This window comes from Lissotriton vulgaris, unplaced genomic scaffold (assembly GCF_964263255.1).
Source record: "Lissotriton vulgaris unplaced genomic scaffold, aLisVul1.2 SCAFFOLD_6628, whole genome shotgun sequence".
NCBI classification, from domain to species: Eukaryota; Metazoa; Chordata; class Amphibia; order Caudata; family Salamandridae; genus Lissotriton; species Lissotriton vulgaris.
Window position 1 is genome coordinate 47,507 of NW_028249341.1, and position 13,674 is coordinate 61,180.

The 13,674-nt window shown below is 37.2% G+C and overlaps 1 long non-coding RNA gene across 1 annotated transcript in view; it reads right to left on the reverse strand.

Annotated features, from left to right (window-relative positions):
- Positions 1-11,942, reverse strand: part of LOC147663600 (uncharacterized) — a 37,937-nt gene extending 25,995 nt beyond the window's left edge. Inside the window, exons 1-2 of the long non-coding RNA XR_015305281.1 lie at positions 11,918-11,942; positions 2,094-2,147 (exon numbers count right to left, since the gene is read on the reverse strand). This is a non-coding gene — a long non-coding RNA (uncharacterized LOC147663600). The remainder of the gene's footprint in view (positions 1-2,093; positions 2,148-11,917) is intronic.
- Between the last annotated feature and the right edge of the window lie 1,732 nt (positions 11,943-13,674).

A 13,674-nucleotide genomic window follows, 5' to 3' on the forward strand; every position in this document is an offset into this window, starting at 1 on the left:
TCCAAGCCACCCCACGGCGGCACACTCTAATCATCCCACCCCACATCCCAATTTGCCCCACTCTAATCTGCCCCACACCAATCCAAAACAATCAGCCCCAAAACAATCTGCCTGACACCAATCCAAAACAATCTGCCCCAAAACAATCTTCCCCACACTGATCCTATCTGCCCCACACCAATCCAATCTGCCCCACACCAAACCAATCTACCCCACACCAATCTAATCTGCCCCACACCAACCAAAACAATCTGCCCCACACCAATCCAAAACAATCTGCCTCGAAACAATCTGCCCCACACCAATCCAAAACAATCTGCCCCACACCAATCCAATCTGCCCCAAAACAATCTGCCCCACACCAATCCTAAACAATCTGCCCCAAAACAATCTTCCCCACACCAATCCAAAACAATCTGCCCCACACCAATCCAATATGCTCCAAAACAGTCTGCCCCACACCAATCCAATCTGCCCCAAAACAATCTGCCTCACATCAATCTAAAACAAGTTATTTGTAGTAAAGTCAATGAGAAATTTTAAGTTGCACAATACAATGATCCATTGTCTAAGTTCTTCAGACATCTAAATTTGTTCCATATTATAACCTTATAGCCCGCCGTAGTGGGAAATACCCACTATTAAAGGCCCTCTCCAGTGTTAAAGGCCTGAGCCGAAGGCCAGGGCCTTTAACAAGGGAGAGGGACTTTAATAGCTGGTATAGCCCAGCTACGAAGGGCAAGAAGAGGGCAGAATGTTCTAAACAAATAAAACAAAATCTTCAGGGAGCGTGAAGGGATTGAAATCTCCTCAGGCTCCATGAAGCTTTGTTCACAGCCAGAGCTGTGAACAAAGAAACATTGGAATGTTGGAGCTTCGGGCTAATACCAGCCAATTTATGCCAGGAGCACTCTATTGTTTTCAATGGAGCTACCATCATTCAAATGTTCAATAACGTATATAGTATGTCACAACAAAAGACTCATCCTGTGCATTTCGAACAGTGAGAGACTGGGATTTTTTTTACTACAGAGTGTTATACAGTGCAAATTTGACCCGAAGGTATCGGGTATCAAAGCGCTTTACATAGCACCAGTCGCGTTACACGAGGACACATTCATTTTTGTTAGGCACAGGGAGATTAAGTGATTTGCACAGAATCACAGGATTTTCAACTTCGTTGCCAAGACTCGAACCCAGTTCCCCAGATTCGATTCGAGGCTGACCGCCCTAGCCATTAAGCCAACTCCGCTCCTCTTGTGACAGTTGGGATTGGCTGTCTGCATACAATTTTGGATGCAGTTGTAATCACAGTACATTTTAATAGACGTTCCACCAAAGGCTGTGTTTCACTAATTTATATTATAGCGCTGGTGCTTGTACTCATCTTGTACCTTATGGTTGCTTGTCATATAGTACTGTGTACAATTCTGGTAATACAAAGCAAAAATCTGTGATTTCAACAGATTGCAACAATAACAATATTTGTTTGTGAAAATGTGTAAAGCACAAGTAAACCCAAGTAAGCCCATCCATATCCAATTGCTGGTGGTACAGAAGCAAATTAATATTGTTGGGTTATGCATTTATGCATTTTCTTTTGCAACCCTACATTGCAAAAGAAAATATTTTCTAAGTTTTGTGCTCCTTCACACAACACTGAAATGCCTAATTCAAATTGCACTGTCCTACTGTTCCATTCCCCACTAGGTTTATGTTCAAAATCTATCCTGCATGTATGTTTCCCTACACAGCACTGACATGCATGCTTTGTTAAATAAACGATTTTCCAAATATATTTCTCGTTTGTAGTACCTGAGAACCTGGCCAGCCTTGCAACAAATTGCACCTTCAAGTTTCAAACAAATATGGTATTTTAAATCTCTTGCATAAATTACATATCACCGCACACAACTCAGGCATCCCTCGTTAGCAAATTCCAAAATTTGCTAGGGACAAAGTGTGCACCATTCATATCCTGTGTGTATGGGTCATTGCACTGTGCCACATTTCCTAGACAATTTCATACGGAAATAAAAGAAGTAACACAATAAACATACACCATATTTACCTACATCGGTTAGGATACATACCAGAAATTAAAGCTCTTTTTCCCATAAGTCCAACAAAGGAATTTGTTTTATGCCCTGCAAAATATATTTTGGGTGGTATTTTAATATACTGAAAGATGCACATAATGAATTGTGAGATATAAAAACAAATGAAAGAACATAAAAGACACCTGTATTATTTATGCTAAAAACAAAGCCCTTTCTCTCTAGGTAATGTGTTATGATTAACCAATTAGTAGTTAAACAAACGAAACAAGGAAACAAACCTTCCAAGCTATGAGCTCAGGGTCTTGAACTCCATTTCACCACACATTATGTGCACCCCTTGCTGTTGCACTTCAGAAAAGAAGTAAAACATCACCTCATCAAGGAACATCTACAACCCATTCACCAGTGTTAACAATCAAGAGACTTAATCACAGGGTTGCTCATTAGATAGCCTGTCAAAACGTGATGGATATCCTGTCTGCCATATTGCAAGTGTTGTAGGCTATAATGCACTTGCAATATGACATCTACCACATTTGTGATCCGGCAGACTCTAAATAGGGACCCAAGAACCTACAGGATGTTAGACAACTACACTAGCGCATCCTGTTCCATATGACCTTGAATTAGTGCTTACTATCTATATGGTGCCCTGCTACTTTCAAACTAGGTTTGTGCAATCTCAGAATACCCAAGTACGAGCCTAATTAAGTCTATATATGTTGTATGCACGGTATTGTTTTGAATACCAAATGCGTAACTCACGAAGGCAATTAAAGACATGCATGTTATGTTTGCAGTTTAGTAGAGATCACTATCACTCATGAGGGCATCCTGCTGCTGAGCAGCTGTGTGTCTGGTGACACCTTGGGACTACTCAAAAAGCCAGGTCTTTAGATTCTTGCAGAATTCAAGACATGAGGAGTAGGCTTTTATGTTCATTGGCAGGTCTTTCTCTTTTAGTAGCGATGTAGGAGAAGGCTGGACCTCTGGATCTGGTATATGTATGCGTGGGATACGTACAAGTAGGAGTGTGTATGAATGCAGGGGACTGGAAGGTTTATGAAAGCATATGTGATTCCTGAGATATGCTGTACCAATGTTAAGTAGTGTCTTGAAATTGTGGGAGAGGTGTTTGAATTGTGCTAGTTTGTGATGGGGACCCAGTGGAGCTCCTTCAGTTGTGGTGTGATGTGAGTGTGGCGCGGGAGGTTGAGAGTGATTCTGGCTGCCGAGTTCTGAATGGTTTACTGCATTCTGGGGAGTTTTCTGTTGAAATGAAGACAAGATAACTCTTTGTTGCGCACAACAGTTTACTAAAACCTTTCTAGCTTTCTATCTGACACGTTGTGTTTTCCGACTCTCTCTTATGTTGCTCCTACAGATTGAGGCATATGAATTTTCAGTTTGCACGCAATTTTCTCCACAAAGGTACTCCCCAAACACAGGTTGAAAATTCCAATAAATTATCTTATTTTAATTAATAATTTATTGTTTGTGCAAATCCCATAAACATCTAGCTTTGGCTATCCCGAGAGAAGAACACCAATTCGAAGCACAGAATTGTTATGTATTGAGACCTGTGCATTTAAGAAACTATACACCTTCTCACAACCCTTCTAAAGATGCAACACCTGAACTTGCAAGCCCCTCCCTCCTGCATTCTATTTGACTAAATCCAACACAAACTTTAAAAAAAAAATAAACTGTCACTGATTTGTCACATCTTCATATTATAGACACAACAGTTGTCATGATATCATTTCTGTATTCTCATCTAACAACATCCCTACTCCTTCTTGATTACATGTGCTTGTTCGCTTATTGTAACAACACACTACTAGAATACCTGTTCATAACTTTTGCATGACAATATGCCTGTCATAGAAAGATTTACATTGGCTCTGAATACCTACTGATTCTATTTGATGTGTGTATGTTTGATCATATAATTCTAGTTTTACTGATTAAATCTCTCTGAATTCATTTAAAGCAATTTATCCTGTTTATTGCGTATTACTTCTTTTTTATACTGTTCCATGTTCCGATGTAGTTAGGTTCTAGCTAAATAAATGCGAAAATAAACACAAAAACAATTAATATGTTTGAAGAGGGAATTTGCCCAACATGAGATTCCAACTCTCATCTTGCAGCTCTGCTCAGCATGTGTTTAGTAAGCTGAAGATAAGCACATCCTAGAATCCTAAATGGATGCAGAGACCTCAGTGCATGAATCTGCACATATCAGACTAATATCACATATCAGACTAATGTTGATACCCCTCTAATGAAGATTTGTACTGGAAAGAAGACAGCATTAAGTTGTAATTAAGGAGCAGGGCGACTGCTAGTGTGCCACTTGTTGCATGCAGTGGTGTACAAAGTCTCACAAACCCCAATGCCTCATATTGGGCTGCTGAGGAGGTCTGTAGTAAATAGAGCGCTCAGCTGGAGGAGCTGAGTGCAACGAACAATACACGGAAGAGACTGTGCCTTAATTTGATATCCTTTCTTAGAGAAGTTCATTTAACTGAAATGCCCTATTGGTTGATGGTCACAGTGACCGCCATGGCTCCTCTGCGGCTGACCCTGAGGGGTTTCAAACAATGTGTATTCTTTGTTGCCATTCAGAGCCAGGCATCATGTGCAGTATTCCTGTTTATCTACAAAAATTATAATTTTATTGCATTCTCCTTGTGTGGTTGATCAGGCATATTGAAGAAGGTTTGTGCTCATTCCACTTCAACGAAATGTTTAGTACTTCCATTCGAACAAGTGCATACCACCCCGAACAGAATTGTAAATACAAATTTTTTCAGGCACTCCTATCGTATATAAATATATGTTCTCAAATGTTTTCAAAAGCGGGCAAAACCACTTTATCACTTGAACAAATGTTTGTATGGCCGTGAAAAAAAACATGAAGATAAAACGATCCGAAAAGCTAAGCAACAGTATATTTTTTTAATGTATGCTTGAATATATTAGTGATCTCCATTTTGTTCAGCCACATGGACCTCCTGAATGTGTTGGTGCGGGAAGTGTATCTACAGCAATGGTAGAATTATTCTTTGAAAAATTTCACTGAATGGATGCAATTGTGGAAAAGTAAAAAAATTGACTAAAAGCCTGAATCCATAAACAAATTGTGAAATAGATTGAATTTAGGAGAGCAAACCAAAAATCTCCAGTCTTTGAATCAGAGGTTTGATTTACATAACTGTAAATCTTGAAAACAAACATACAAATGTGGAAATTATGCCAACATTATAGAATAAAAGTAAGTGGATTTACAGACATTGAAAATCATCTGAACAATGCTCAAAATACCTCAAATCACAGCTGGAGTTGGCAATGTGAAAGAACTTGTCTGAGTCTTGAAACTTGCTACAGCCAGGTATGTAACCACTCTCAGTCTAAAACCAGATACTAGGCCCTAGGTGCAATGTAGTAGTGATAGAAGCTCTGCTAACGAAATAAGTAGCCAGAATGATGCTTGAAACCATACGTTAAGCCCTAAGTATGCCAGCTGGCAGTGGAAGGCGCGGCAGTGATCAGGTGCACTTACACACATTTTGCACTTGCCTACACTTTTAACGATGTGGTATGACAACTTTAGCCACACTAAACTAAGCAGGGCCTCAAAGAAGTGTGCAAAATGCATACAACGTATACGATTTCTGAAGAACACAAAACTCATTTAGACCTCAACATTTGGTGGCATGCCATTCTAGATCATAGGAGTAGAGCAAGAAACCTGCTAGGCCGTACATTAATGAGCTTTTGCAGGGGTTAGGTGCAAGAATTATGGGTGCAAGTGATAGAGCAAAACATACAGCAGATCCCCAAAAAATTGGCCTAATAACAATAACTGGTGACACTATACTATCTCTATTTAAACTAGAACGAAAGGGATTGGTCCTTACTTCATAAACTGCCATTGAGGATGCCCAGTTGAACTATTGCATTGGCTGCATGCTTAGATCAGATGGAAATATTTTTCTACTAGTCTTCACCTTGAACAATGGACAACAGTTCCTACAGAAACTAGCTTAAGGCCTCAGTCCATCTAAAGTCCTAACAACCAGAATGTGATGTGATGATGTCACAAAACGAGGTCCTCTATCTTATTCTTTCCCAATTACACTGTCAATAATGACACAAAACTGTCAGTATTATTGAAGGGTCTAAAGCTCCAGGTATATTTGTTAAAGAAGTTCATTGTTATAATCTCCCCTTTGGGTATGAATAGTAGTTGCATTCTCCTGTATCATTAGTAAAAAATAATGTAAAGGTGGAAACAGGTATATCACAGATGAAGGCACCAGGATGCAGTCAAAACGTCCTTAATAAGCTGTGCATATTCACAACAGCAAACAAATATGAGTAGCATAAAGGTTTAACACACTCAAGACTGAAAGAGGGTCCTGAGGAAGGAGGAATAAGAATGTAGGCACCGTAGGTCACTGTGAGTTGCCATTTCGAGAGAGGAGGAAATGATTGTGAAGCTTTGAGAAAATAAACTGCTCAAATCCAAATTTCCAGGAGCCACAAAACTGAATCTGGAAGGTGAGAAAGGATAGCCAGGCTTGCTTTAAGGACAGAGCTATAAGTGGCGTATAAAGTCTGGTTGTAATCTGCTTTTGCTCTCCCTAACAGAAGTCCTGGACTTTGGCAGGCGTGATGGTGTGCAGTGAGGAGGGGCAGAAAAATGTCATCTACATATGAAAGTGAATGACTATACTTGAGTGGTAGGTGCAGCACACAAGGTTACTGTTAAATAAGCTATAACTTGAATTGTAATTGACAAATTAATGGAGGTATTGTGCAAATATTCTAATAACAGAGTAAACTAATGCAGAAGATATTCCTTGCAAACTGGTTAATACTGAGAACAAAGAATCCAGTGGAAATGAGGAGTGGTCTGGTGATAAGCGGAAAGAGCTATGTACATCTGCTTACATGCCAATACACAGTGAGGAACAAGTGCTAACCACATAGCTAAAGAAAGAAACAAAGCTTATAATCAAGAGAGTGAGAGTGAAAGAAAGAGAGAGAGGAGGGAAAGATACAGGGAGTGATATACAGACTCACTTCTGAAGGTTGCAGACTTCAATAGAAAGAGGGACCCGTGCCCCAGAGGAATAATATGAATTATATAGGATAACATATTAAAATAGGTGCCTGACTCGAGAAACAGAGACATTTTAGATTTGCTTAGTAAAAGTCTTACAGGACAAGTTAAACCCTCTACACCCAACAAATTGAGTAAGTGAATAAAAAAGGAAATAATTCCCAAAAAGCTGAAAGAATACAAACTGTGAATAATAGGGAAATATCATGCCTTTCACTTTAGGAATACTATCAAAAAGTACTTTTCTCAGCATGTACTTGAACAGCTTGTCTTAACTCAGCATGCATGAAGGTTTAGAAGGAAACCTACTGTTACTTCACAACCTGAGCCATAAGGAGGTGCTAAATGAATATCATATTCTTTTACAAACGACATGAACAAAAGATGAGTTGCTAGATTAGGAAGAAACTGCTTTCAGCCATTACACGATAAACTAGACCTAAGGTAAAATGAAAAAATATACCATAACTGTAATAAAAAAAGGTGAATCCGATGAAGGACTTTAGCCTTAAAATCTTCTTTTAAAAACTACAAAGGATCAGTTGCAGCCTGAGAAAACTGCCACCATCATCTTGCTCTCAAGGCCTACTAGGCAAGGTGAAATAAAAACACCCTCAACGTTTAAAATACTGATTACTTAGGAACAAGTAAAGCAAGTAATATTAAGAGAAGATTGTAGCATTCTTTTAAATGTCACAAAATGGCAAAAGTGAGAAGTCGAGTAAGATAACTATTAGATAACTTGCAAGGTCTGTAACACGCACCAATTGAGATGGCAAATGGATGTGAACATGCCCTGTCACTTGTGAGCTTTGTACTGAGCCGGTCCGACCTAGGAGATACTGTGTACCTTTTTTCCTAATAAAGGCCTTCCATATATTTATTCGATTTCAAGTTTGTTTTTTCAAGATTGGCGATGAAAGTGAGATTCAAACTTGTGTGTATGAAGCACAATGTGATAGCAATCCTTCTATTTCCCTTCAGCCAAAGGGTTGGTGGAAATAATTAATAACATTTAATAAAATGATATATGTGTGTTTAACAATGGTTCATTGGGAAACTAACCCTCAAGGGTCTAAAAGAGTATATTGGGGTTATTGTATCACATTATATTCAGTTACAGGAATTTCTCCTTTTATATCTTTAAAGTGAAAATATCCTGGCAAAAAGAGAATCCAAGAGTGGATGGGACTGGATATCTGAGTTTCTCTGGAAAAGGGTTCTATCTTGAAATGTGATGAAGAAAAAAAGAATACAAATTCAACGTAATATGATGTTAGCTCATAAGGTAAAAAAAAGAACTGTCATTTTGGTAATATTGTCAAAATCCTAAAATATATATAGACAAAGCGTCCAAGTTCTCCATTTTCATAATCATTGTAAACTGTAAATGTTAAGCATCATGGAGTTGTCAATCCTGGAGTACAGATAATTAAAGCAATTGACACACATGTATGTTATTGTATTTCCTCCTCAAAGTACCTTTGCAAGAGGAGTTCCTTACAAGTCTGACAGTAAGAGGCTTATCCCCCCCAAATAAACCTATAATATTGTCAAGTGATACCTATATCTGTTATTTTACTTTTTAAAACTATATTGCTGATCAAATTCCAGATTATGACACTTTGCCTGATATTTAAAATGAAGTTATGGCTCTACTCAAATCGGGTACTCTCCTTTCCGAGCTGTTTTTTTTAAATTATTCCTGACAACAGAATTTGAGAACAGATGTTCCATCTAATTTGGCCTAAAAAAATATATGAGTTTTCTGTTGTTTAATAATATCACGGTTTGCGACAGATAATGTTTTCTATGCTTGAATGATATGTGAGGTTATTAGTATACCCGCTTCAAAACACACTTTACTATGCTAATTTAAAGATTTAATCTTATAACAACGATTGTACATTTTACAGAATCACACTGGAAATAGTTTTTTGTTCTTAACCTCTCTGCAGGTTTACCCTTTACACTATTCCTTTAACCACATTAAGTCTGACACGAAGAGCCTGTGGATCATATATCTAATACGTAAAGGTACAATAGTTACATTGGGGGATATGACACCGCTCAAATTATTCCTTTGTTCTCATTTATTTTATGTCATGGTCAATGAGGGCTTCTCTCCTTTGATTAAAATAGGTGTATAATGCAACATTTGCATAAGGTTAATACATTGCACAACTTAAATGTTTTTATATATTATTGGATTTTCTTCTTGTAAAGTCATTAATTTACATTTTATTAGCAATATCGTTTTCTAACGTGAAAAAAACTCTATCATACATTGTTAAGTTGTCTCCTGTGATTTAAATTGTTACAGCAAGTGATAGTAACGACCTCTAAATAAAATGTGTACTATTAACTTATGTCAATTACTGGGGATAATGTCTGGTTTTGCATGCATTATAAAATAGTGGAATATACAGTTTCTAATATGTACAGTTTGTAAATAAATATTGTTCTATGTGTATTTTTAGCCTTGAAGAAGTCCCATGTGGGACGAAACACGGCGTGTCGGCTGTCAATTGTGAGCTGGGGTTTTATGAAAGAACATTTGAATAAAAGAATAAAGAATAAAAGGAGAATATTTTTCCAGAAATACGACTGGCAATGTGATTTATTTGGGAGACACAATGTCATTGTCATCTGTGATTAATTGTTGATATTAATATTCATTGTTCTATATTCTGCCCAATCGTGATTAATTTTGGACCCTAATTTCCATTGATCTATAATCTACCTATATATTTAAGTGCAGAACCATTTGTGCATTTTGTATTGGGTAATTTTTTCCCATCATTGGGTATGTAGAAAGGTTGCGTCCCTGGCTCATTGGACCACGTCTTGGATTTACTCAAACTTCCGTTAAACTAGATTGACTGGTGCAGGTTCTTAGTGCCTTGACCATTCTTGCAATTTTGTGACCTCTTAATAAATGTTTTACTTCTGGAATGAGGCATTACATGGCGATGCAATATGTATTGCTCCACATTTTGTCTCTTTTCCAGGCATTTCCCACTGATATATTTTGTCAGCTTTTTCCTGGGAAACTATATTAGGGAAAATCTTGTAAGGGTGAAATAATTATTACATACATTGTAATTCCAATCTCTGTGCAAACTCCTGATTGTCAAGGGATCATGATATACAGTCTGACCTATAATCCGGCCATACAAGGAACTAAGCACATTGGGTTCTGATCACAGATCACTTAGGTAATATTAAATAAGTTAATAAAATGATCCGGCAAGTGTCCAAATACCATGTGAGAGATAAAATGGATCACTAAGTAATTTCTTGGACCCGAAGTATTTAGTGTGCCATGAGTCTTTATGAGGGCAAAACAAAGTAAAACGTTCCCAAGTATGTACTCCCTTTAAGGAGCACAGTAACACAGTCATAAACTGCACATGTAAACAATTTTCAAGTTTCAAGCACTAGAATATTCGACATCTACCTACTGTAAGAAGTTCCAAGTACTAGATTATTCTACATTTAACCACTGTAAGAAAATTAAAAGTAAGCCATTCTTAAAAACACAATTGGCAAAACATGAATTATATCTCTATCTCTAATGCCTTGCAGTTTTTAAGTCTGTTTCTTACAAAACATTTGATTTTTCCCAGGCTAAGCATTCCAGTCTCCACCTTTTCATGAGTCACCAGTAATAATTTTTGAAAAGGTTAATAAAATCATGGCTTTCAAATGCATTTTGTGTGTTCTTATTTGCTTAAACTCACCACAAATTTAAAATATTCAGATAGATAAGACAGTTCTTTATACATATCAGGACAAGTATGTGTAATGCTGCACACACTGGCTATTGGCTTGATCTAACAAAACAGTGAATGCAATGCTTTCTGTACCAACACCATCTAATTATCCAAAGAATCAAAGGAATCCTCAGTGGAACTAATGCAAGATATTTTTATCTGTTATCCTTTATTCAATGCACATCAGTTATCATACAGGCTTATTATGGATTTGAGTCACACAGGTTCAAGTGGGTTTACAAGAACCTCAACGAAAACTAGAATTTTTCAATTCTAAATGTCTGAAGTTGAATTTGATAACCACTTCAAATATTAACCCTTTTCTGCTGAAATTGGTTGGATAGTCTTGTCTCCACCTTGTCTGCCTAACCCCCACCCCATCCACTAATTCTTGACAAATCAGACACTCTGATCTGTACATCTGTTCATTTGCGTGTTTTACAAAAGAAAATTAATAATGAATGAATGGCATACAATATGCAAGGTTTGACCCGCCAAAGCATCAGTGCTAAGGCTTTTATTTAGAAGGTTTGTTGTCTAAAATATTCTGCCCACACAAGTGGCTCAGCAGGAAAAGAACTTAAGATATCACACATGTATGAATAATGGCCACAACTAACCCATCAGGCATAGGGTGGTGGAGCAGCGAGAAGACAAATGCACTGTGAGTCTACATCTCTTCTCCAGTGATGTTTAGGGACTACCAAGTCATAGTTACAAGCCTGACATTTTATACAGGTATTAATCGAGAATTATTTTCTTCAAGTGGCTTCTCTGCAATATGAGATTGCTGAGAAATAGAACAAATAAATTAATCATATCATTGTAGTACCACTCAGTAAATGGCGGATAAAAGTTGGACTTTTCTGTACAATACTTTTAAAATTGTGTGCGTCAATAGTGTGCATTGATAAGAGCATAGACAAAGGTCTGATAACTGAACTTACGTTTCCGAGAGATTTGATCAAGTCCTAAATGAAAAACAAAAGAAAATAATAAGTAGTTATGCACCATGCATTTTAAAATTTATTTTCTGAGTTAATTTCATCTTTAGCAGAAAATAAAACATTATTGATATTTGTTTTTTTAGAAAATATCGTGAATTTAAGTTCAGAAACATCTGCACTGGGCACAGTTACAAATATTATTTTTATATATGTTATATACATTAATTCAGTCAGCAGTTGAACAATTCACAGAAATAAATGTGCAAGTAGCTCAATCAAACACAAAAAATGCCGGACAGTGCGGTATCAAAGATATAGAATACATGTGCACATGATGCATTGGATAAGCTGGCAAAACAAATAGATGTGATAATATGATGCTTGAGGATACAGATTGGAAGGAAAACTCTGTCCATTCCTGGAAGATGGCCATACATCTCACCTAGCAGCTCATAAGATTCTAGCATTTACCTTGTGCCTACACCAACCAATCCAGGTTCTGTTATCAAAACTCTTATGTCTACGTTGTAAAATGAAAGTGGTATCTTTTTTTTTAGCATGTATTGAATTGTGAATAGAGGCACGACTTCATGGCTTGGGTGGCCACTAAATCGCATGCAATATATCTCATCACAAAACTATTGTATCTAGAATATTTATTAACAGAATATTGTCACAATATACAATGAGGTTGAGGGTCCTGACTCCTGTTAATGCTCACAACACCCCAAACTACAACTGATGCAAACTCAATAATGACCAAAAACAAACCATTCATGACAGAAGTACCTGCTGCGCTTGTACCAAGAAAAATAAAAAGGCCCAAAAAATGGACTCCCTAGTTCACAAAAGAATCATTAGAAACTTGTGAGAGTCTACAACCACAGAATGGATTTGGCGCAAAGGCCTATCAAAATATAATCTAGAAGCACTAAGAAAGAAACCCAAGGAATACAAAAAAACACATCTTCGTGGCCAAGACAGGTCTCATCAAATCTGAAAACAAGCAGACAAAAAATTAACTAAAGAGGGTATTTGACATTGTGAGGGATATCTCTTGCCATCTCTCTTCTCCTGGTATTGGGGATCTCAATAGTAACTGGAAAATTCCAACAATTCTTCAAAGACCAAGTTAATAAAAATCAAATTATCTATCTGAAATTCATTATTAGACATAGTGAAGTGGTCCTTGACCTACAAACCCAATTCAGAATGCCATTTATTGAACTTGATAACACACAATCAGTAAACACTAGCAGAAATCTCATATCATCCTCATACTTCTCTTACAAAATACCAGAAACAATTATAAAATACATAGTTCATCTCTTGCACCTTAAGTAACCAATGATAAGCATTTCTCTAGTACAATGGGAATTTCCTGAATGCCTGAAAACTGGTCCTGCCACTTGCCTACCTTAGAAAATAAATACAGACCTTAAAGACCTGAAAAACCTCCACCAAGTGTCAAATCTCCTCTTTATTTCAAAAGTCTTGGAATGCAATGCAGAGGAGTGACTAGAGGACTCCATAGAATACAAATAATCCATTTGGCAAATTGCTATCAGGCTTTAAATAGAATGTTGCACAGAGAAGGAGAATCTGCTGATAAAAGATGATGTTCTTCTCAACCTCTTGGTTACATTCAATACTGTTAATCGTATCTCACTGACAAAACTTTCTGGCAAACTGCTCACAACATAAGTCCCCAAGTCAGTTGTACTATCCATTGTACACTCTAGACTTGATTATGGCAA